At 46.8% G+C, this 24,865-nt stretch overlaps 1 protein-coding gene across 6 annotated transcripts in view; it reads left to right on the top strand.

The window, feature by feature from the left end:
* Nucleotides 1-24,865, top strand: part of MTSS1 (MTSS I-BAR domain containing 1) — a 117,210-nt gene that overhangs the window by 65,981 nt on the left and 26,364 nt on the right. The gene's annotated exons all lie outside the window — the stretch shown is intronic.

Genomic DNA, 24,865 nt, shown 5'->3' with positions numbered 1-24,865 from the left:
TGTTCTGGACGCTGGGGATGTCTTCCTCTGGTGGCACGGGAAGGATTTCAGCATTTTGACCTGGACGAGATGCTTTATCTTACTGTCTGGGTGAATGATTGAACACATTCTCCCGAGTGAAGACCATGATGCATCAGTAATTGTAGTTAAATGAACATGGATGGCTTTTAGGCAAAATAAGCCCAATTTGTCACAGCTGTCAGAACAGTCATGTCATGTTCATTGCCCTTTTGGGAAACTTTAGGCTGGAAATGCATTGTCAGTTTTGTCTCATACATTTTCTGGCTGCTAGAGGTGACTTCAAAAAAAAAATCACCTTCTCTGTGCGTTTTCCATTTAGTAAATGTGGGTTAAACTTCCTCCAGCCAGTGTTGACAGCTGAACGTTTCTTCCTGGACAAAGCCTGTTTCATAGACTTCAGGGTGTCCACTTTAACCGAGAGAAGAATATTTACAAAGAGTCTTGTTGACTAAGCAAAATGTCTGCTGCTTTTAAGGTGTGTCATAGGAGAGAACGTGGGGAAGATCCTCAGGGAACTTGCAGTACTTTTGTGAACTCATATGTTTTGGTAAAGATCAGTTAATCCCTCTGTCACTTTCTTACCAAGAAGGCAAGCTGTTGGCAAGGGAAAGCCATTAGGAAATCTAAGAATATGAATCCGCGTGAACTTAAAATTAATTTCAAATAGGAAAAATTTTATTTGGCCTCATAACACGTAGGTTACATGAAGACGTATTTTCATCCTTTTCCATGTTAGGCTGTCCCTCCCTAAAATCACAGGCATTTCCTTATAATATTGAGCCAAATGAGCATTTCTCATTTCAGTTCCTCCAACTGTTTCTGTTCCTTGCTAGAAAATGAGGATTAATAAAAATAAAGTTCTCTCTCTGTGCATACCTCTGTCTATGCCGCTCTCTCTGTCATCCCCCTCACTCTGTTTCGTTAGGGTCTTATGTGTTTGGAGGGCAAGGTAGGCCCAAGGGTGGGGAGTGGTGAGGGCTTGATTTAAATTGCAAGCTGGTTGGGGGCAGGTAATGTGTCTACTGGTGTATTGTACTCTCCCAAGCACTTATTACAAGGCTCTGCACACAAGTGCTCAGTAAATATGGCCAGTTGATTTGCAGGTCAAAACTGAAAGGTCCCTCTATGTTGTATAGTTGAATGGGCGGGGCCGGGGGGAGGGCGGACATCAACAGAGTACGTGGGCAACTTCAAGGAGGAAGTCAGGGGGCATTCACTTGGTCGATGGAAATTGAAGGCAGGGCCTAGTTGGAAGAACATGGGACCGTGAGTCAGGAGTCCAGGCTCTTCCCCTCGGGGACTTTGGGCAAGTCATTTAACCTCTCTGTGCGTCAGCTTCCTCATCTAGAAAATAAGCATAAGAATCCTGCTCTTCTCATCTTTCAGACTGTAAACCCACATAGGGCGGGGATTATGTCTGGTGTGATTCTCTTATGCCTACACTAGTAGTTGGCATTTAGGAAGTGCTAAATCAATATCTAAACTAACTCTACCTGACCTTTTTTTAAAAAAGCTTTCCCGTTTGCCACCTTTGTGAGCTGGTGTAGGTGTTTTTTCCCCATTGCCCTGGCAGCAGAGGGGCCTGAGGCAGAGCATCTGATGGGCTGGTGATCGTGCAGTCAGCTGACCAGAAATTGCATTTGGGTTTCCAGCCTGACATAGCCTATTCAAACTCGGTTTCCTTGGCTGTAGTTTGAATTGGAGAAGCCAGTGTGTCTCGCGGAAAGATCCTGGGTGGGTCTGGGGCCAGCCAACTTCCCTGACCATGATATTTCCTAACCTGTCAGATTTGATTCCTGCTTTCCCTATCTCAGAGGCTATTAGCCTTGTGTGGGAGAGGGGCCGTTGCTTATCTGTTAGTGCTTTGGCAATAGAAAGCGCTTAATAAATACCATAATTATTATTTATCATTATTAGCACTGTAATTACACACGTTGAAACCTGTGATGTGGGAGGGTGGACTGGAGATAGGGCAGAGCAGAGGCAGCGTTGGAGGAAATTCTGAAGAATGATAGGGAAGAGCCCAGCTATTTCATTACTTCCCCCTTCAAGTTTTTTTCTTTGGTTGTTTTTTTAAATTTGGAGAGAGTGTGTTGCCTGTATTCTTGAAGCCTGAGGAGAGGCAGCAAATACAGCTTTGAATTTAGCATGTTGCCTTACTACCTTTCCCTCTCCTTTTCATTTCCCCATCTGGTTTCACCTGGGTACTTTATTTGAGGTTTTCCAGGAGAAAAAACAGTCATCCTGAAAGGAGGAAGAAGATTCGTGTTTTCCAATAGAAGTCAACTTCATAAAAGAGCAGAGCAATCTTCAAAAAAGAGTAGTCAGCAGTAGCATTCATTGAATACCTAGTCAATCCATCAATAACCCTTACTTAATTGAGTGCCTACTATCAATCAGTGGTATTTACAGTGCTTAGTACAGTGCCTGGAACATAGTAAGCGCTGAAGTACCATAATTATTATTATTAAGTGTTTACTATATGCAGAGCACAGTACTAAGCGCCTAGGGTAGTATAGAGTAGAGAAACAGGGTGGCCTAATGGAAAGAACACAGGTCTGGGAGTCAGAGGACCTCGGTTCTAATTTAGCTGTCATTTGAGTCTCATCTGTAAAATGGTCATTAAATCCTCGCCCATCTGACTTAAACTCTGAGCCCTTTGTGGGACAGGGACCTTATCCAACCTGATTAGCTGTATTTTCCCCAGTATTTAGAATGGTACTTGACCCATAGTAAGCGCTTAACAAATATCGTTTAAAAAAAAATTGCTGGAGCCCTCAAGTGGAGCTTCCCCTCCCAACCACCTCTGTGAGTAGCAATTTGTGGTGGAGGCTGGTGATAGGCTGGACCTGTCGCTGAGCCCACAAGAGAACAAAAGAGACGTTTTGATGATCTTCAGGGTGGTGATCTTCATTCGGTCCTTGTAATCAGGCAGATGCCTGACTGGAACCGCGGGTTGGACCGATAACTGGCCAGACATGGGCTCGGGAAGCTAAAAAGAGGAAGCAAATTTCAGGGCGTGGGTCCTTCTGGACAGAGAGCCTGGATCTGCCCCTTTACCCTCTTGCTCTGTGAAATGTGGGGTCAGAACCTAAGCGGCACCGGGCTGTAGAGCACCATTTGGAGGCGTTAAGAGGTCGCCCGCAAAGCCAGGCACGATATTGTTGGATTGGTGAAATGGGCAGAATGCTAACGGTAGTAGTAATAATAATAGCAGTAATAATTTTTGTAATTGAGAAGCTCTTTCTACATGCCACACACTGCACTAAACACTGGGGTAGATACAGGATCATCAGGTAGGGCACAGTTTCTTCCCATTGCAGGCTCACAGTCTAAATAGGGAGAACAGATATTAAATCCCCATTTTACAGAAGAGGCACAGAGAAATTCATCAACTGGCCCACGGTCACACAGCAGTTTGTTCTCTGTTTCCGCGGCCGCTCCAGCTGCCTGAAGGATCCAGGCCAGGGCTGCCTGAATTGCCCACCCAGTCCTGCCCACTTTAATAATAATGTTGGTATTTGTTAAGCGCTTACTATGTGCCGAGCACTGTTCTAAGCGCTGGGGTAGACACAGGGGAATCAGGTTGTCCCACGTGGGGCTCACAGTCTTAATCCCCATTTTACAGATGAGGTAACTGAGGCACAGAGAAGTTAAGTGACTTGCCCAAAGTCACACAGCTGCCATGTGGCTGAGCAGGGATTCGAACCCATGACCTCTGACTCCAAAGCCCGTGCTCTTTACCATGTAGAGCACGGAACAGCGAGGACCATTCCCACAGATAAAGGCCATGGGCATTGTAAACATCATTATGGCTAGTATAATTCCGTGTAAACTCCGAGTTCAAGGACCTGTTGTATGCAGTAGCCTCTGGTGATGATGATATTGGATCAAATAATCGATGTCCTGTTTTATCCATTAATATGATCAGGGTGGATGAAGACTAATGAAGATTTGTATCGCTAGAGGCAGAATAATCAATCAGACCCTATTTGCCAGACTTTTCTGACCTCACCGGGATCCCAGCCGTGGGGCATCATGGGGAAGCATAAGGAGTTTGATGCTTTGCAGATTTGAAGCCATAGTTATATTGATAGATTCTCTGAAGCCTATTATTTGCTTAGCCTAATTTATCAGATCATAGGCCAGGTGGTCCATTACCAGTGGCCGAAAGGGCCAGTGGGAGAAATTACATGCCTATTGACTCGATCATATTCTTTCCCAAGCTTTTAGGTCAGTGTTCTGAGCACCGAAAGTACTCAGTAATCACCACTGACTGATTATGATAATCCTTTTTTCTTTCTTTCCCCTACCCTCTCCCACCCTCCTCCTTTCCCATCCCTTCCTCTCCTTGCCTTGGCCCCAAGCTGAGACTGAACTCTGAAATTCATTTAGTCTTCCTGTGTATGGGATGGATGGGGAGGAGAGGGAAGATAGAGGAACTGTGGGAGGTACATTTTTGGCTTTCTAGCAGATTTTCAAAGGTTGTGAAATGGGAAATCAGGGTGGGACAGGACCATCTTGAGCCACTGGCTCTGTGCTGGGAGGAAAGCCACAGAAACACTGCTGATTAGACAGCTGGAAAGGTCAGGAAGACTGATGGCTTGGAGTCAACTTGCCCTCTCCTATCCCAGGTTTCTAATTCTTTAATTGTGGTCACTGTCCTGCCACCTAGCAGTCAATCAATAGCATTTATTGAGCGCTTACATGCTTCAGCCCTTATAAGCTTGTGGAGTTTACAACCCTTGCTCAGAGTGCCTGAGAGGAGGAAGATTGTCTGGCAACCCACTTGATTGTGCACCATGTTGGTACTGTTGCTTGAGCACCTGCTGTGTGCAGAACACTGTACTGATTGCTTGGGAGAGTACTGTAGAATCAAGAGACATGACCCCTGTCCTCAAGGAGCTTACGGTGAAGACACACTAATCCCACCCCTGCTCTGAATGAAGGAAAGGATATGTTCAACCATTTTCCAAAGGTGTTCAGTTTCCCAACAGGCAGGGAAGGAGTTTGCTTTGTGAATTATCCTAGCTGGTTTATCCATTTGGACTTCCTGTCATTCTCCCATATTGGTTATCTGCTGTAAGGTTAAGGGTGGTTGAAAAATTGTATTTTGTGTGTGAACTGGTAACCTCAGTCCCTTTGAAGAATGAAAATATGCAGCTTTGCTTCTCCCCATTACTCAGCTTCCTTGGCCATACCCTCTGCCCACTTCCTTTCTCTTCTCCCTGCTGTGAACCAACAGATATTCCATTTTCAGGGAAGAGGTGAATGATTTTAAAATCCATCCAATTTACAGATAGGATTTTGTTTCACAATTTGATATGAACCCCCTCCTTTTCCCTTCTATCTCCTCCTCCTCTTACTTCCCCTTCCCTAATTTCAGTGTACTGTTTTTGCTGGTGTTTTTTTGTCTTCCAGTTTTTGCTGGTGTTTTTTTGTCTTCCAGTACAGTAAGCCAAACGTATCTACTTGACCGTAAAATGAATTTCCCCTCATCTTATTATAGTCTTCAAATCTCAGAAGGCTTTTTAAGATTCCTTTTCTGTCAGAATCAGAGACATTCCTTCTGACTAACAGTGGCTGTATCTTGAACTATAGCTTAAGAGGGATTCCAATTTCTGCTCTGTACACAAGCACAACAGGGGTTATGTAATCTATTTTTTTTTCCTTTTTCCAGACCTAAAAGATTGGTTTCTTAAAACACCAACACAACTCCCCCTCTACCTAAAAGACTTATTGTCAGCCTGCAGATACTTTTTCAAAAGTCTCTGAGTCCCCAGACTCCCTTAGGCTTATGAAATTTCATCGCGTTGGTATAACATCAGAAGCGGCCCTGAAAGGTCACCTGTCTAGTCCCCGGGTTGGATGGTAATACTTGTATCGACTCTTCCCACATTTACATTTCACATTCCCCTTTTAGCCAGTCATATTGGAGAGTTTCTCTACATCGAGTCTCCGTTGAATCGGGTGAGGGGAGAGGAAGCCAATCAGCTAGAGAAGAGAAAAGGAGAGGCTAAATATATTTAATTTGACTTGGGCCTGTTGCCTGATTTTCGTTGGTTATGCCCCACTTCCGTAGGCCCTGGATACCTGGTCCAGTTCTTATTTTTATGGCTGGGTTGAGATATTAGCCGTGACCCTCTAAAACAGTGGAACGCTTAAGAACTGTGCTTTTTCCATCAGTAAACAGGATCAAAGAAGTGGCTCTGAAATCCCTTCTGCTTGATAGCTCTAGGGATTTTTCTTAAAAGCAAGCTGGGTTCTACTTTGGAAAAAAAAAAAAAGGAAATAAACCAGGGCTAGGTAACCGTCCCTCTTCCTTGTGAGTACGGTGATAAGGAGAGTCACCTTTTACTGAATCTTTTAAGTTTGTGTTATTGGGACAACTGCTTTGGTGTCAAGGAGGAAGACCGGGCTTTGTCATGATGGAGGATTTTAGGTTGGCGGGAAGGGGTTGACAATTTGTAGTAATCAGTGGTATTTTTTGAATGCTTACTGAGTGCAGAGAGAGCACTGTACTAAGCACTTGGAAGAGTAGAGCGCAAGAAAGTTGGTAGACATCTTCCGTGCCCTCAGCAAGCTTACATTCTCGAGGGGGAGACAGAAATTAATATAAATAAATGATTTATAGTATATAACCGATACATGTGTTAAGTGCTGTGGGTTTGAGGGTGGGGCAAATATCAAATGCTCAAAGGTCCCAGATCCAAGTGCAAGTAATAGCAGCAGTAGTTATATAGCATTTTTATAGCACAAGCAGTGTGGCCCACTGGAAAAAGCCCGGGCCAGGGAGCCAGAGGTCGTGGATTCTAATCTCAGTTCTGCGATTTGTCTGCTGTGTGACCTTGGACAAGTCACTTATCATCTCTGGGCCACAGTTACCTCCTCTGTAAAGTGGGCATTAAGACTGTGAGCCCCATATGGGATACAGGCTCTGTCCAACCTGATTAGCTTGTATCTACTGTAGTGCCTAGTACAGTTGCTGGTACAAAATAAGCACTTAACAAATACCATTTTTTAAAAAATTTGCCCACCGAGTGCAGTGCTCTGTACTAAGTGCTTGGGAAGTATCAAATGAAGAAGCACCATGTCTCCTACCTTTAGGCAGCTACTTTTGTAGCATGAGCCTCGATTGCATTTTTCTAAGGAACTGGAGCGGACACCTCCCCTTCCTTAACCCAGGTGGACGGTCATCCATCAAATGGATGATGAGCCCTTCGGCAGCTTGCCGCAGCTGTGTTTACTTTGCGAAACACGGCAACCCCATTGCATCACCCCGATAGTGGATGAGTCTTATGATAAGACCTTGCAGTTCAGGCTTTCGGGAAACCTTAGAGCCAAACCTGAGGTTGACTTTTAGAAATGATTTCTTATCAGGCATTCATTAGGAATTAGATTACAACACCCCCCCCCCCCCAATTTCTGGCTAAACTACCCTTCTCTTTAGGCAAAGCCCAAGAATAATGAGCCATGAGGCACATATATTGTACTTTACCAAGTGCTGAGTACAGTAATCTGCACAGAGTAGGTGCTTAATAATTACCATTGATTGATTGATTAATTAAGCACTTGGGCACTCAACCTCTCTCTCCACCACCACATCACTCTGTACATATCTTAGCACTCTATCACGTCTCCCAATGTGTAATTTATTACAGTGTCCGTCCCCCCTGCTGTATTGTAAGCTTCTTCAAGGCAGGGATCATTCCCACTATCTCCATTCCACTCTCCCAAGCGCTTAGTACAGTGCGCTGCACAGAGTAAGCGCTCAGTAAATACTGTTGATTGGTTGATATTCACACCCTGAGCCTTAGTAGTGTTGTTAGGAGCTGATATTTCGTTGAGAGCCCAGCCTTCCCAGGCACCTGGATCATCTGAGCTGTGAAATTGGGAGGTAAAATGACTTCCTTAAAAGTGCAGATCTTTCAGGGCCCTGATTCCTGTGCTGATTTGCTCATCTTCTGGGACAGCTCTGCTTCACCTGCAAACTGTTGTTGTCCACTCGTGCTCCGTGCAGCGTGGCCCAGTGGATAGAGCATGGGCCTGATTGTCAGAGGCCCAGTGACTCCGCCCCTTGCCTGCTGGGTGACCTTGGTCAAGCCATTTAGTTTCTCAGTACCTCCGTTTCCTTATCCATAAAATGTGGATTCAATTCAATACCTGATCTCCCTCCTTTTTAGATTATGAGCCTCACTTCGGGCAGGTAGTGTGTCCAACATGATTAACTTGTATCTACTCCAGCGCTTAGAATCGTTTTTGACACATATTAAGCGCTTTAACAGATATTATAATTGTTATTATTAGGATTGTTACGTGGCCTCTCACGTCCTAAAGCTGTTGGACCACAAACGTGGAAGTGACGCAAGGAACCTTTAAGCCTTCCAGAAATTCAGGGTTCTCTGTGGCCTTACTGGCCTGCTCTAGCATGGGCCTGGGAGGCAGAAGGAGTTGGGTTCTAATCCTGGCTCCACTAGTTGTCTGCTGTGTGACCTTAGGTGAGTCACTTCACTTCTCATTACCTCAGTTCCCTCATCGGCAAAATGGGGATTAAGACTGTGAGCTCCATGTGGGGCATGGATCGTGTCCAACCTCATTAGCTTGTATCTACCCCCGTGCTCAGTGCAGTGCCTGGCATATAGTGAGAGCTCAACAAATACCATTTCAAAACAAACATACAAATGAAAAAAAGAACCAGACAATTCCTTGATTCTCAGGAAGTTCTGGTGTCAAAAATGAATGCTTGTAAATTGCACCCCCACCAAAAGCCAGTGCTCTGCATGCAGTAAGCGTTCAATAAATACAATTGAATGAAAAGCCAAGCCTCAGCTTCATTAGGAAGCACAGCTGAGTGCCCTGTGCAAGTGTAATCTTGGGGCCAGAATTTCTTGGATGAGGAAGATTGCTGGGTAAGGTTTAGCTCATGAAAATGTGCGAGTGGATTTCCTGTAATGAGCCGTAGCTTGGAAGCCTGTTCATCAAGAAATAAAGAGAAGTGGATGTGATTAATGAAGGCATTGCGACAGGACTTGCAGCTGTAGAAATAAAGCCCTTTCACAGATATTCTAAGCCAGCAGTTTTCCAACTGGGGCCGCTAGTGGTCTGTGAGGTCCTTACTGTTTCTTTGTGTTGGGACTGGGGGAGATTCAGTTGAGGAGAGAGAGAGGGAGACAGACAGGGAGATAGGAGGGGTGTAGTTTCATCCAATGGCAGTAAGTCATTCAGGAGTTCGCCAAAAGAATGGGAGTGTTTGTTAAGCACTTACTACGTGCCAGGAACTGGAATTGATATAAGATAGTCAAGTCAGACGTAGGCCTTGTCCCATACAGGGGCGTAGCCAAAGTGGGACGGAGGCCAGGTATTGAATCCCCATTATGCGGATGAGGAATCTGAGGCCCAGAGAAGTGAAGTGACTTCTCTGAGGTCCCACTGCAGGCAAATTGTGGAGCCGGGATTAGAACTCAGGTCCTCTGATTCCCGGGCCTGTGCTGTATCCATTAGACAATGAAGAACCCTGCCACTAGGCCAGCCTGCTTCTCCAAAGTGGGTAGGGGACAAGCCCTGGGATCACTCTGGCAGCCTCGACTGGATGCCTTTGGCACATGCCTTGTGAGGCTTGAGCGGCTCCCTCCCATGGGAGCCCGGAACCGGTTCAGAAGGAGGTCAACCTCCACTTCTGTCCTCCTTGAGACGCTGGCCCCCTTCCTAATAATGACTGGGATAGTCATTAAGGGCGTACTATGCCAAACACTGTACAAAATGCTAGGGTAGAGACAGGATAATCATACTGGACAAAATCCCTGTCCCAAATAGGACTCACAGTCTAAGCAGGAGGGAGGACAGGAGTTGAATTCTCATTCTACAGATGAGGAAATGGAGGCCCAGAGGAGTGGAGTGGTTTGCTGAAGTCACACAACAGGCAAGTGGCACAACCTGGATTGGAATCCAGGTCCCCTGGCTCCCAACTGCCCTCCATGTGGAGAAGAAATTCTCTCCCTCCCACCCCTCCCACCCCCCTCACTCATCACATGCGTTCCCTAACAGTCTGTGTTTTCAGTCCCCTCAGTTAGTTAACCCCCACCCCTCAGGCTCAGTGGGAGAATGAGAGTTTCCACCCCAAATCCCATTGGCCATGAGGATTTCCCATAGTGTAATCTCCTTGGGCCCGAATACCCACTCCGGCCTTCACATTAGGAGTGCCAGGAGCCATCTTCTCCTTGTCTTTCTGCCACCTGGTCTGCACCCACCAGAGCCATCGGTCAGCATGCCCATAATCCATCCTCTTCCTCCGCCCCCTACACCGTAAACTCCTTGTGGGCAGGGAAGGTGTCTGCAAATTCTGCTGTATTGTGCTATGTCAAGTGCTTAGTACAGTGTTCTGCAAGTAGTAAGTGCTCAGTAAATACCATTGAACGATTGGTTGGTCTTTGGAGATGCCGGGGTAGCTTACCTCAGCTACCCAATGATGTGCAGACAGGCCGAGTTACCACACTTCTCTGCCCCACTTCACCTACTGTCTCCCCTTCTAGACTGTGAGCTCCTTGTAGGCAGGGAACATGTCTACCAACTCTGTTGTATTTTGCTCTCCCAAACGCTTAGTAGAGTGCTCTGCCCACAGTAGGTGCTCAACAAATACCACCGATCAATCGATCGATCTATGAGCCCTGTTCTGCCCACCCATGCTCTTAGCACAGTTCTTAACCAGAGTAAGTACTCGGTCCTGCTGGTGGATCATGTTGAGGTCCCCTGTAGCTTCCCTCCCCAGTGAGTCAGTGACGGTGAGTGTCCATTTCATAACTAAATGAGTTGTCTCAGTTATCAGGTAATAATGAACACAAAATGTGAAGAATGAAATAGTATAGTTGAAGTAGCAGAATTCACGAACAAATTTGGTACTGGAAAGGTAATTGTCTCAACTGGAAGGGGAAAAAGAGGTGATTTGGGATGTTCAGTGGCCAAGAGGTCAAATCCTCCATTTTGTCTCCCATCCGAAAGACAATGTGGCTTTTAACATCAGACTCTCCCCTAAATCTATGTTGGTTTTTGATTCTTACCCCCAAAGGAAAGGCTGTTACCTCCCAATAGAGTGTGAAATCCTGTTGGGTAGGACAGGAACTGTGACTGACCTGATTATCTTGTATCTACCCCAGTGCTTAGCACATTGCTTGGCACAAAATCAGCTCTTAAAAGATAACCACCATCATTATTATTAGTGTGTCAGACTTGGCGGATCCAGTAAATACTCCCACTTCTCCTTTTTCCAAGCCATTTAATTTCCGACTACCTCTTCCCTCTAGCCTCTTAACATTTTTCTAGCTCATCTTGACCTGTACTGATCCTAAATTGCCCTTAAGATCATAATCAAAGGTTCTGAGGCCTATACTCAGCAGAGCTCTAAACAAAAATCTAGAAATATTACTGTTTAATTTTTTTCATGGTAACCACAACAAAAGGGAGTTGGGAGCTTATGCAGCGGTGAGAACGGAGGCAGAGCCTTTTTTTCCCACGGTATTTGTTAAGCGCTTACTATGTGTCAAAAACTAAGCGCCGGGGTAGGTATGAGCTAATAAGGTCCCTATACTGCACGGGCTCATAGTCCTAAGTAGAGAGAAGGGAGTGGTACAATGCGTCAAAAAAAACCAACTGACATTTTGGCAGCCCATTCATTCAGTGATGGCCTAGTAAAAGTTTCAAAGTTTTCAACTCTGTTCCAACCCACAGAAGCAGGCTCATGCACCTTTGATCCAAACCGGAAATGCATTTCATTGGAATCATCATTCGGTGGCCTTTATCGATTGCTTATTGCATGCAGAAGACTGTATTAAGCCCTTGGGAGTGTGGTGAGAAGCAGCAGAAGTAGCTTTCCCTGTCCCCAGGTGGCTTACAATCTAATACTGGCGGAGACAGGTGTGATGCAACCTGTTGTTACCATGGAACTAAAGAAGGCCGGAGTGGTGTGGATAGAGAAAGTTACGTTGTGACCACCTGCCTTCTTGAAGGGTAGGTGTAGAATTATTATGCCAAGTGTGCCGTTCAGCTGTTCCCCAACTCTACAGAGATCAGAGCTAGAGGAAATGACACTTTGGTCAGCACTAAGAATTTCCTGAGCGGGAGGGTTATATCCTGGAATATGTGACAGCGGGAGGCTGTGGCTCGCCTTCTCCGGAAGCCTTAGAATAGATTTTCATTTGTTTGAAATGGTTTAGGTGTGGTCCTGCCTGGAGGCCAACCCCACGATTCTCCGATTTTATCCAGGCCTGTAATTAGCAGACACGAGACCACCAAATCCTCTTGAGTTTCCCCAGATGTATAATTTTTGCAGGAAGGGCAGCGCTGTTTGTTGTTGTTGTTTTTTAAGATGTCTTTTGAGTGCATTCTCCAAAGGCGTCATCTCCATTTCCCTGGGCTCTTAGAACCGTTTGATCTCTCCTGCTGGGACCTTCTCTGGAGCCTAGAGCAAGTGGCGGTGAATCCAGAGCCGGGTTGAAAGATCACACTGTCTTTTCCAGTTTGTTTTCAACTTCCCGAGTGCTTAGAACATCGTGTCATACCCTGGGATCCCTCGATAATGCCATCGCTGCTGCTGGCGCTGACTGCCTGTCTACCGGCCTGCCCGCTTCAATTCCCAGCACAACCAAGCCTCGTCCAGGGGGAAGGCCGCACCTCGTTCATACGTGACGCCTTCCCGGTGTCTTCGTACAAGTGTAGTTGCCCCAGAGGGATCGGAGACCCTAGAAGCCCCGCGGGGGTTGCCCACATGCCTTCCTGGGCTCCCGGAAGTGGATCTGGGCCAGTTTAGGACCTAATCTGAGCCGCTGAAGTTTGGGGTTTGACTGGAGCCACACCAGGCTCAGATCAAAGCTCTTCAGCGCCCTACCACCGAGCCAGGTTCTGCTTTCCTTCCGGAAGTTTTCACAGGGATAACGGAATCGTTGCTTTCCTTAGTGTACGCTCTAGCTTCGCCTGCTGCTACTGTTGCTGCCCCTAATCAAATTTTACACAAGCAAGTAAATAAAAGGCCCTCCCTGTGCAGGCACGGAGTGAGGCACAAAGGCGTAATGTGGAAATCAATGCTGGAGATGGAAAAATGTGGGGTGGGCACTATCCTTATGTGATACCTAAAAGGTTGGACCTAGAAAGCCTTCTTTTCTGCCCTCAGACACTACGGAAATCTGGCAGAAGCACTCATTTGTGAGGTGAGGTTTATTTGAAGACATCAAAGGCTCTGAATGAGTAAACCTGCCTCGGCTGGGTGCTGTGTGGACTGATCAATTAATTGATTAATCAATTCGTCACAATCTGGATTTCTGCTTCACAATATCAATTTTTTTGTGCATGGTATTGTTAAGCACTGAACTAGGCGTTGTTATAGATAAAAGCTGATCAGATGCAATTCCTGGTCCCCATGGGCTCCCTGTGTAGCAGGAAGAGAGGAAAAAATATTGAATCCTCGTTCATAGATGAGGAAACAAAGGCACAGAGAAGTTAAGTGACTTGCCCCAGGCCACCCAGCCAGCAAGTGGTGGAGCTGGGATTATAATCCAGGTCCTCTGAACTCCCAGGCTTGCACCCGTTCTAGTCCATGTTACTTCTCAATGTGTTTAGTACCAAAGAAATAAAAAAGATCGAGTGACTGCGACCATAATACCAAAAAGGAGAAGGACACAGGCAGCTGAGCCATGAAATTGGGAGCCGGCCGATGGGGTGAGGGGTGTTCCAAATCATATTTCTGCTCTCCCCAGTTTCCTCCCAGTCGTCCGTGTGTCCCCCCACCCCCGCCTGCCGTGGGAAATCGCTAACTTCTCTCAGTTCAATTTGCATTTCTGCATTTGTGATGTTCCACAGCACACATGCATCTCTGTGTATTTTGGTTTGTGTATTCAAATTTTTAATCAGCTACTTCATCCTGATATGTTTGTGCCACTTCCTCCTGTATATCCTTGTTCTTCCTCATGCTCCCATTCTTTGTAAATCATGTTCTTATGTCTCCTCGTCAGACTGTCACCTCCTGGAGGGCAGTGGTAGGGGACCTGGCTACTCTGATGCATGGCTAAGAGCATAGTACAGAGCTGTGGATCAGGAGACGCTCAGTGAATTAATAATAATGTTGGTATTTGTTAAGCGCTTACTATGTGCCGAGCACTGTTCTAAGTGCTGGGGGAGATACAGGGTAATCAGGTTGTCCCACGTGAGGCTCACAGTTAATCCCCATTTTACAGATGAGGGAACTGAGGCACAGAGAAGTTAAGTGACTCGCCCACAGTCACACAGCTGACAAGTGGCAGATCCGGGAGTCGAACTCATGACCTCTGACTCCGAAGCCCAGGCTCTTTTCCACTGAGCCACGCTGCTTCCCAGCGTGAATTCCATGGGTGACAGTGATTTGGGGAGTGGCATTTCTGAATGTGGGGAGAAGAGTGCTGATTTGGTGGCAAGGGGTGACTGTTAGGGTAACTTTTGGTTGGGTTGCCAAAAGTCGTTCTCGGCACTGACCGGGCGACAAACAGCACAGACTGGTGGATAGAGCCCCGGCTCCGCCATTTGTCTGCTGTATGGCCTGGGGTAAGTCACGTCACTTTTCTGTGCCTCAGTTACCTCAGCTGTAAAGCAGGGATTAAGACTGTGATCCCCATGTGGGACAGGGACTTTGTCCAAACTGATTAGCTTGTATCCACCCCAGAACTTAGTACAGTGCCTGGTGCATAGTAAGTGCTTAACAAATACCATAAAAAAACAAACAAGCAAAAAAAACCAATGGGTGAATGGAAGAGTTCCTGTTTCATGATTGGGGGCAGGGGAAGCAGAAGGAGAAGGAAGGAGATCAAAGCCTGCGATTTTGGCTGTGGCTTTCAGTTTATGTACATTGAACCTGACGGGTAAAGGACTGGTTGAACCTGTCGGCAAAGATTTAAATTAGCCTCCTTAAGGTTTAAGGTGTTAGGCCTTGGCCAGGACTTGAAGGTGGGGGGAACAAATAGTCTACAGCAAATAGATTGAGCTTGGTAGTAAGGGAACCCAGTAAGGGGGTGAGGGAGTGGTGTTTGGAGGGGAAGGAGGGAAACAGTTCTTTTGGACACTAATTCTATTGTATTGCATTCTCCCAAGCACTTACTACAGTGCTCTGCACTTAGTAAGCGCTAAATAAATACCCTTGATACTAGGTAAGCTCATGAGCTTTCTCTCTGGGCTAGCTCTTTGCATTTCTGCAGGAATCTATAATATCCTGGCCTCATTCCCAGGGACAGTACCACCACATGAAATAAAACAGTGGCTTATGTGAACCGAGCGATAATGAACTAGGTGCTCGTGACGCTTGGTTTTGTTTTTCCAATTCTGCATTCCTATGGCGTGACGAGGGAACATGGGACCCGCTGTTGCTGGATCAGGACCAGTGAGCCATTCATCCCAACATCCTATCTCCAATGGTAGTTCCCTGAAGTGCCTGGGTTGGTGGGCTCCTCCTCCTTCCTCCCCCGGAATCTCCATCCTAAGTGTGACCTCCCTAATTTACCCTCAATATGGTCCTGATTCAAGTGAGCAGCGGCTCACTGACCTAGTGTGGCCAAAGTGTAAGTCCCTTGCGGGTAGGGATCCCATCTTGAGCTTCTGCTTTTCTCTCCTAAATGCTCAAGTCCAGTGGGCTCACAGTCCCTGTTTTACAGATGAGGTAACTGAGGAACAGGGAAGTGAAGCAACTTGCCCAAGGTCACCCAGCAGACAAGTGGCAGAGCTGGGATTAGAACCCACGACCTCTGACTCCCAGGTCCGGGGTCTATCCGCTACGTCAAACTGCTACTCCGGCTATTTCGACTACTGCTGTTACTCTTAGGATAAAGCCACCATGTAAGAGTGGGATCTGCTGAACCAAGTCCTCAGTCTTTAGGTTGAGGAATTTAATTAATCTTTCGCCCGGCTCTTTTTTAACAGTACTTCGTGGACGTGTCGGAAGAGCCTGCTTTGGCTTGTGGCCCCAATTAAAACAAGGTTTCAGGAGCAGGTTATGGCCCAGTTCCATATTCCAGGTGTAATGGGGCAGGAAACGACCTTTCGTGATAAATGAATTAGCCTACTTAAAAGTCAGTGCTGGGTCAGTGGAGAAACACTGCTTAGCTCTGGTCCTAGAGCTTCAGTAGGTAGGAAAGAAAGTCAGATAAGAGGGTGAGAAAGAAACAAACAGTTGGGTCTCTCCGTTGATTCTACAGTCGGGGCTGATAGCGTAGCCGGACTCGCCTATATTGTACCTTATCCTGGCCGTACATCATGGTTGGATACAGTGCAGAAGACACTGGAGTGGGACCAGCTAAAATACTGAGGAATCAAGCCTCGGTCTCTGCTCTGCATTATAAACATTCAGGCTCACACCAGTGACCGACGAGCCCAGAGACTTCCCGAGTTCTCTCGTCTCCTCGCCTCAACTCTATAGAGGAAGGCTATTCTAATAGCAATAAAAATGGTGCCTTTTAAGTGCTCACTGTGTGCTGAGCAAGCGCTGTGGTTAGCTGTGGGCTAGAGGCAAGATAATTGCTTGGTTTTTAGCCCTTGCCTTGTGGGAGAGGAACTTGCCACTTGCTTGCCGTATAACCTTGGGCGAGGCACTTAACTTCTCTGTGCCTCTGTTTCCCCTTTTCTCCCCACCTCTCCAGTTTAGACTGGGAGCTGAATGAGGGACAAGGACCGAATCGGACCAGCTTATCTTGTCTCTACCCTAGCGTTTAGTTCAGTGGTTGGTATATAGTAAGTGCTTCCCAAAACCCACAATCACTAGGTTATTATTAGGAAGCAATCATTTGGAAGGAGCATTATGATTGGCACCCAACACCATGATTACCGAAAACATTTTCTGGTTCCTCCTCCTCCTAAGTAATGTCATTGAGATTGCTAGATCTAATGGAACATGGAATCGAGAGGCACAACTGCCTCAGTCTCTTGGCCCAAAGACAGATGTAAACTGGACTACTGACGAAAGGGAATTAGGGGTGAGTGGGATGAGAGACATGGCAATAACAGTGCCTTGCAGGTGAAATTTAGAATCAGGTGGAAGCAAATTGCCTTTTGGCCAGACGAGGGCATGCCGGCAGACTGGAATTTTGGGGGAAGCAGTGTGGCCTAGTGGAAGTGTTAAATCTGGGTAGATTGTATCTTCCCCAGCATTTAGAACAATGGCTGGCACATAGTAAGCTCTTAAATACCATTTTTTAAAAAAGTTGGATCTGGGTTCTAATCCTGAATCCACCCCTTGTCTGCTGCGTGACCTCGGGCAAATCACTCAACTGCTCTGGGCCTCAGTCGCCTCATCTGTAAAATGGGGATTAAGACAGAGAAGCCGTGCAAGACAGGGACTGAGTCCAACCAATTATTTTGCACCTGCCTCAGCATTCGGTACAGTGCCTGGCACATAGTAAACACTTAACAAATATCATAAAAAACAAAAGCATTTTGGAAGTAAGAGCAATGCAGGAGACCAGTGGCGGCTTCTTTTTTGCCTCAGTGGCCAATGCTTGTGCAGGTCAGGGCAGTTCAAAACTACTCCTTTCTTTGGTGGTCCCTTAGAGCTCCTAACTCTCTTAAGTGTGCTGGGGTCGGAGGTGGGAGACATGTGACCTGACACCCTTAGGGTGTTTATCTTTTAAATAGGAGAGAAATTCAACGTCTGCCAGTACCCCACACCCCAGCAGCACAAGGCCTAGCCGGTGATCCAGCCTGGGGCCTTCCCCTTCTGCTTGGACGGCGGTCAATGGAGATGTGTCAGACTGGAAGGCTCACTTGGCAGAGAACACGGGTTCTGCTTTTCTTAGCCTAACGCAGATCAGGCCGACGAGTGGGCTGCGTGACTGCCCTCTCCCAGCCGGTTCTCACCCACATAAAGTTATCCTCATTTTCCAGCAGGGATGGAGGTTTCAGAATATATTCTGCCTCTGTTTAAAACCGGTTTACTGCTGTACTCTTCACCTGGGCAGAACACACACGCCCGCTCTTCACAACTGAGTGTGATGCTAGTTTATTCTCAACGGTATTTGCTCCTTAGAGGGGCGGAGAGATGTTTTGAAGGAGCAGCTGCATGCCATGGAAAAGATGGAACTTTTGAGAGCGAAATTCTGGCCCGTGTATATGTGGATCCATGTATCCATAGAAAAGGTATCCTGCTGCTCACAGCAGGATTCGCACTTGACTCGTTCTTGCAGTAGCAGTGATGGGTTGCACTTAATCAACCACATCCCTCAACCCAGAACCTATCTGTGTCTTCACTTCTTCCTGTGCTAAAATCAGGAAAGGCCTCGCACATGGGGTTGGGCGTCTTCTTCAGTGGTTGATGAAAGATTCAGTGACAATCAGCAAAGCTGAAACATGACCAACCGATAGCAGGGCGAAAAGAAAAAATAAGACTACCTGGATGCTTACTTAAAGGCCATGACCTCACAACAGACATTTCTCCTCTACTTTCTTCACAATCAATCGGTGACATTTATTTAGCTCTTAATATGTACAGAGCACTGTACTAATTGCTTGGGAGAGCACAGTATAACAGAGTTGGCAGACATTCCCTGCCCCCCACGAGCTTACAGTCTAGAAGGGAAGGCGGACATTACCATAAAGAAATAATTTAGAATATATAATTTATAGATATATACACAAGTGCGGTGAGGTTCAGGGTGAGGCAAATATCAAATGACTAAAGGTCACAGATAGGAGTGTATAAACACCACAAAAGGCTAAGGGAGCTGGGGAAAAGAGGGCTTAATTGAGGAAGGCCTCTTGGAGGAGATGTGACCTTAAAAATGCTTTGCAGGTGGGGACAGTGATAGTTTGGCATATATGGAAGGGGAGGGAGTTCCAGGCTGGAGGGAGGATGTGAGAAAGGGGTCGGGAGATAGACAAGATCAGGGCACGCTGAGTAAGCTGGCGCCAGAGGAGCTAAATACGCAGGCTTAGAAGGAAATCAGTGAGGTGAGATAGGAAGGGCCGAGCCGATCAAATGTTTTAAAGCTAATGGTAAGGAGTTTCTGTTTGATGTGGAGGTGGATGGGCAACCATAAGAAGTTCTTAAGGAGTGGGGAGACAGAAACCGAATGCAAGGTTGCTGCTGCTTCCTGAATCGTGACTGTAAACTCGTTATGGGCGGGGAATATGACTACTAATTCTGTTGTATTGTACTCTTCCAAGGACTTAGTATGGTGCTCTGCATATGTAAGTGCTCAGTAGATACTGTCGACTAATTGATTGATTAATATCCGGTTGGCACCATCGGAAAGGTCCTCCCTGGGCTGACGTTTGAAATGAGCTCCATTAAAGTTTGGGAGAAATTCCCCTCCTCTACCTGTTGGCATTTTTTTGGCTCAGGCAAACCCTACCAGATTAATCACAACAAAAGGGAGCTGGGAGCTTATGCGGCAGTTAGAACGGAAGCAGAGCCCTTCAAAGCGATCTGCTCTTTCCTTCCTTCCGTCCAGAAAGTCTATCTGGTGATATCCCTTCCTCAGGGGTGCCCCCACATCACCTTGAAGAAATTTCTGTGCCTCACAAGAGACCCTTGCAATCGAGAGAACCAGTGCCTTTTGTCTTCATCTGAGTGACGGTTGCCCTGGCAACCCGGCATCTTATTTCCCGGAGCAGGCGAGGAGCCCGAATGTTTTTGCGTTTTGTCCGCGATCCTCCTCTCAGGGTAAAGGTCCCTCGAGACGACAAACGCTTCTGTAGGCCCGGCTGTTGGGCCATGGACCCGCTCAGCCTCAGCGGTTACAAGCAGCGGGGGCAGGAGAGATATTTTGCCCATTTAAAATGACATTTCCCAGGGGAGCAAGCAATGAATAACTTAGGAGGCCACACAAGAAAAGAGAGACCCTCCTATCACTCTGGCAGTTTATTAGCATTTCAGACTCAGGTTGTTCAAGGGAGATAATTGTAATTTCATGGCTGCCCAAGCATTCAGACCCTGGTCGTTGAGGGGACTGTACCTTTTTCTTGGTACTTGTTAAGCACTTACTATGTGCTGCACTCAGGGTCGGGGTAGAGTCAAGATAATTGAACACCGTCCTTGTCCCACATGGGGCTCACGGTCTGAACAGGAGGAAGTAGGATTGAATCCCCATTTTACACATAAGGAAACCGAGACCCATAAAAGTGATTTGCCCAAGGTCGTACATCAGGCCAGTGGAGGAGTAATTAGAACCCAGGTCCTCCGACTCCTGGGCCTGGGCACTTTCCATTGGGCTACTCTGCTTCCCAAGCCTTTCTTCCTCAAGTTGAGGATTTCCTGTTTGCCTCCCTAGTTCCCGAGGCTCCGCGTTTAATTTACCCATATATAACAATGTCTGTCTCCTCCTCTAGACTGTAATCTCCTTTTGGGCAGAGACCGTGTCTACCCACTCTGTTGCGTTGGACTTTCCCAAGCGCTTAGTATAATGCTCTGCCCACGGTAAATGCTCAGTAAATACCAGTGATTGATTTCCTACCACTCTCAGTGGGAGGAGGACTAGATAATACTATCATGTCATGAATTCAGTGTTTGCAGGGTGTCTGGCCTACTACGTGATCTTGGGCAAGTCCCTTAACCGCTCTGGATCTTGGTTTCCTCATCTGTTGTGAATTCCTGTCCCGCAAGGGGCTCGTAACCTTGAAGCAACCCAAGGACAATTATTATTATTATTATTATAAATCAATCAGTGGTATTTTATGAGCACTTAGAGTGTGCAGAGCACTATACTAAGCCCTTGGGAGAATACAACAGAATCAGTGGACATACTAATGTTGGTATTTGTTAAGCGCTTACTATGTGCCGAGCACTGTTCTAAGCGCTGGGGTAGATACAGGGTCATCAGGTTGTCCCAAGTGAGGCTCACAGTTAATCCCCATTTTACAGATGAGGGAACTGAGGCACAGAGAAGTTAAGTGACTTGCCCACAGTCACACAGCTGACAAGTGGCAGAGCAGGGATCCCACAATGAGTTTACAAATAGAACTATAGTTAGAGAGATTGGATTGTCTGAAGGTTGCCTTGCCCTTGACCGACCCTACCTTAATTTGTTTTGTATTCATGCCCCTTCCTTGAGGGCTTAAGAAGAATGAATGAGGTGGATTTCAGCCTCAAGAAAGTGAAAAAGAGAGAGTATCGGAGAGCCTCTGTGGAGACGTCTTAGGAAAGCTATTTCGTGACAGGCGATCAATCAATCAGTCGTATTTATTGAGCGCTTACTGTGTGCAGAGCATTGTACTAAGGACTTGGGAGTGTACAGTAGAACGATGTAACAGACACATTCCCTGCTCACAGTCCAGTTGTCCGCTTGCTTACCGTACCCTAGTAGACAAAAGAGTCAAAAAGCAAAGCGATGATTGCCGCTAACTGATTGGAGGGTAGAGAAGGCTTGCTGGAGTACAGCTGGACGCTTCATCAAATAATCATTTCATTGATACGCGATCATTATTAGCTCTGAACATAGTCCCTCTAGTGAAGCAGTTTAGCCTGCCCCTTCTCGGCCCTGATTCCCCTGTGGTGTTGCATAACAAATGGCTGAGGAAATGGGAACCATTCAGCCTTTCACAGTGGCCTCCTTTTGGGGCCGCTTAACTGGGTATTCATGTATTCATTAACTAGCTTATCAAGGAGAGGTATTCTTAGGCCGGAAGAAGCGGGGAATTGTATCCTGGATAGCACATTTTAATTGATGAAAACCTAAATTCTGTGTCTCTTCCCTCCTCCCCCACCTGGCATTCACACTTGTCAGCATCGGGGTCTGTAGGATCTTTTTGTCGGCGGAACCAGAGTTTTGGCGCATGCAGAGTAGTAGGGTCGCCTTAAGGTGTTGAGGGGGCGTCGTGCTAGTGAGTGGAAGTTGCTCTTATTTGCCCAGGTGCTGGCGTCGCCCAAATCAGCAGCCAAGGAAGCAGGATGTTGGGTTTGAAATGAGTTAACCCAACAGGTTAAGGAGCTCCCCGCACAGAGACAGCATGGCGTAGTGGATAGAATAGAGAGTGGGCCTGGCAGTCAGAAAGTTATGGGTTCTAATCCTGACTCTGCCACGGGTCTGCTATTCAACTTAGGAAAGGTGGTGGGAATAGTTTGGTCTAGAATGTCTGCCCTGTGATCCTGGAACACTTGATGCCCTAGGCCCCAGCCCGGTTCGCATCCCAAGGTTTCCTAATATGTCTGCCCGATTCTCCACAGTCCTCCAGAAGAGTTAACCCTCAAGTTATCCTGGCTCCGTCACTTGTCTGCTGTGTGACCTTGAGTGAGTCGCTCGACTTCTCTGTGCCTCATTCATTCAGTCGTATTTATTGAGCGCTTACTGAGTGCAGAGCACTGTGCTAAGTGCTTGGAAGAGTACATTACAATAATAAACAGGCACATTCCCTGCCCACAATGAATTTACAGTCCTGAGATGACTGTACCTCATTCGTAAAATGGGGATCAAGCCTGTGATTCCCACATGGGACATGGACTGCATCGAAGCTGATTAATTTGTATCTACCCCGGTGCCTAGTAGAGTACGGCGTGCATAGCACACGCTTAACAAACACCTTTCAAAAATGGGAAATCAGCGCAGAGGGGCTGCCCCGGTATGGCTGTCTTCGAATCATCTTGAAATGTGCTTTTTTGTCCCCTTCTGGGGCAGAAGTCCACCCTCACGGGGCAGCTTTTCAGAGGATGTTTCCTGCCTGCACTTTCTGGAGGCTGGCCGTTTGTCTGGCTTTTTGATGCCTGTCGGACTATCGGGTGGGAACAACCTGTAAATGAGGAGACCGAGGGATGGAACGATGCCACTCGATAGGCCGATCACCACCGTCCGGATCGATTAGCGGCGTGATCGGGGTCCATTGCAGTGTGGGGATTTATGCGGGGAAACCTTTCTTTCCGGAAAGGGACACTGGGGATCTCAGTGTGCACCCACTCTGCCTATTTTATGGGCTTTAAAGTGTAAACGGCACTCCCGTGCCTGTTACCATGGCACCCGGCCGTTAGTACACACAATGTTCATAATTTTAAGCCGCACTTTACAGTAATTGTGGCATTTATCTGATGAAGCTCTCTACCTGGATTTCATTCTACCCGAAATCTTGGAGGGGGTACGGTTATGAAGGCTCCTTGGTAAAGGATGTCAAGAACAACTCAGATTTTGCAGTAGGAGGAATTATAAGGGAAATTTCCCGTCACTGCCCGAAAGGTGAATGAATATAAGATTTTACTCTTCTTTCCAGTGAGCTTTGTCTCTCAGAACTGGAAGAGCTCTTGAAGGGCATCTGGTCTAATGATAATAATAAGTATGGTACTTGTTAAGCGCTTACCAGGTGCCTAACACTGTTTTAAGCGCTAAGGGAGATATAAATTCATCTGGTTGAATACAGTCCCCGTCTCACACGGGCCTCGCACTCTTAGTCCCCATTTTACAATTGAGGTAAAGGCACTGAGAAGTAAAGTGACTCACCCAAGGTCCTGCAGGAGACGTGTGGCTGTCTGCCTCCAAGCAGGACCTTTCCTTCATCCCACAGAGAAGCCTGCCTGTCTGGGCTTAAAATGACTCTAGTTAAAGTGATTCCAAAGCCTCCTATTTTAGCCCCTCGAATAATTTACGGCGTTTCCTGATGCCTGATCTACCTCCCTGTTCAGTTACAAATCGCCGGCAGTCAATTGTTTCTCGATTCCCTCACCGGCGTGTAGATCTAGAGGGTGTCCTGGGAATCGGGAGATCCGGTGTGGCTGATAAGATCAGATGGGACTGGGGAACCCCGCCACAATATGTGCGTGTAAAGGCCGCCCTCTGCTGCCACGCTGCATTTGGTTCCCACGGCGCCTCATGCTCTTTTCCCCTTTTTTCCTTTCCATGTCACGGTCTTCTCAAAGTCTCTGCGCTAATAGAGGTCCCATTTCTGATTGCCGAATGCCAGGCCGATCTCCACCTGGATTTTCTGCAGGGTTCTTCCAACTGCCCGTCCACCTTTTCTTTGCCAACCCAATTTCAGCTCAATAAGAACTGTACACTGTAAGCTTGTTATGGACAGGGAATGTACAATGCAACTCTGTATCGTACTCTCCCAAGTGCTGGGTACAGTGCTCTGCACCCGATAAGCACTCAATAAATATGATTGATTAAGGGGAAGTTGCTTGGGTATTCTCGTGTGCCCTACCTGGTGAAAGGGTGATGTAATGAACATCGCTTCCAGAACCTTACTGTCTGCCCCGCGGTTCGAAGTTGCAGGGGTAGATAGAGGTGGTGGAACTGCTCTAGAGAGTTGATCTGGATCCGCCTCCCCAGTGCAGTTGGACTGTTTACTATCAGTTTGGGCTGAATCGTGATTCCACACTTCGAATCTCGATTGGCAAGTGTCCTCACTCTGATTTTCTACCTCTTCTTCTGTCTTTGCATCAGCTGGTGAGACTCTTGAGGGCAGCGATCGGATCTGTTTAGTTCGTTACACGCTCTGGACTCTAAAGCTTGTCGTGGCCAGGGAGTCTTTCTACTCACTCTGTTGTACTGTTCTCTCCCAAGCCCTTCCTTGTACTCTGTAAGCAGTCAATAAATACGATTGATTGATCCCCAGTGCTTATCACAGTCATATCAATCAAAACCTTGCAAGACCAAGTTGGGATTGTTTCAGTTAGTACTCTTTCATTTCCTTGGTGCTTCAAAGCTGATTTTTTTTCCCAAAATAGGGGGGAAAACTTGCCCTAACTCTTTGCTGAGTGACAAATGGGGGTGAATATTTTTTTATTCGATATAATTTTCCCAAATGCTGGTATGTTTCAGATCTCATTTTTTCCTTAATAGTTCTGAGTGGGATGAGTCAAAAGGAATGTTTTTAGGGCTTGGGCCCCTTTGGAGCCCACGTCTCAACCATTCCTTGTTCTGTATTT

Source organism: Ornithorhynchus anatinus, chromosome 4 (assembly GCF_004115215.2).
Source record: "Ornithorhynchus anatinus isolate Pmale09 chromosome 4, mOrnAna1.pri.v4, whole genome shotgun sequence".
NCBI lineage: Eukaryota > Metazoa > Chordata > Mammalia > Monotremata > Ornithorhynchidae > Ornithorhynchus > Ornithorhynchus anatinus.
Note: the sequence above shows the minus strand (reverse complement) of the source record. Positions and strands in the feature narration are given on the sequence as shown.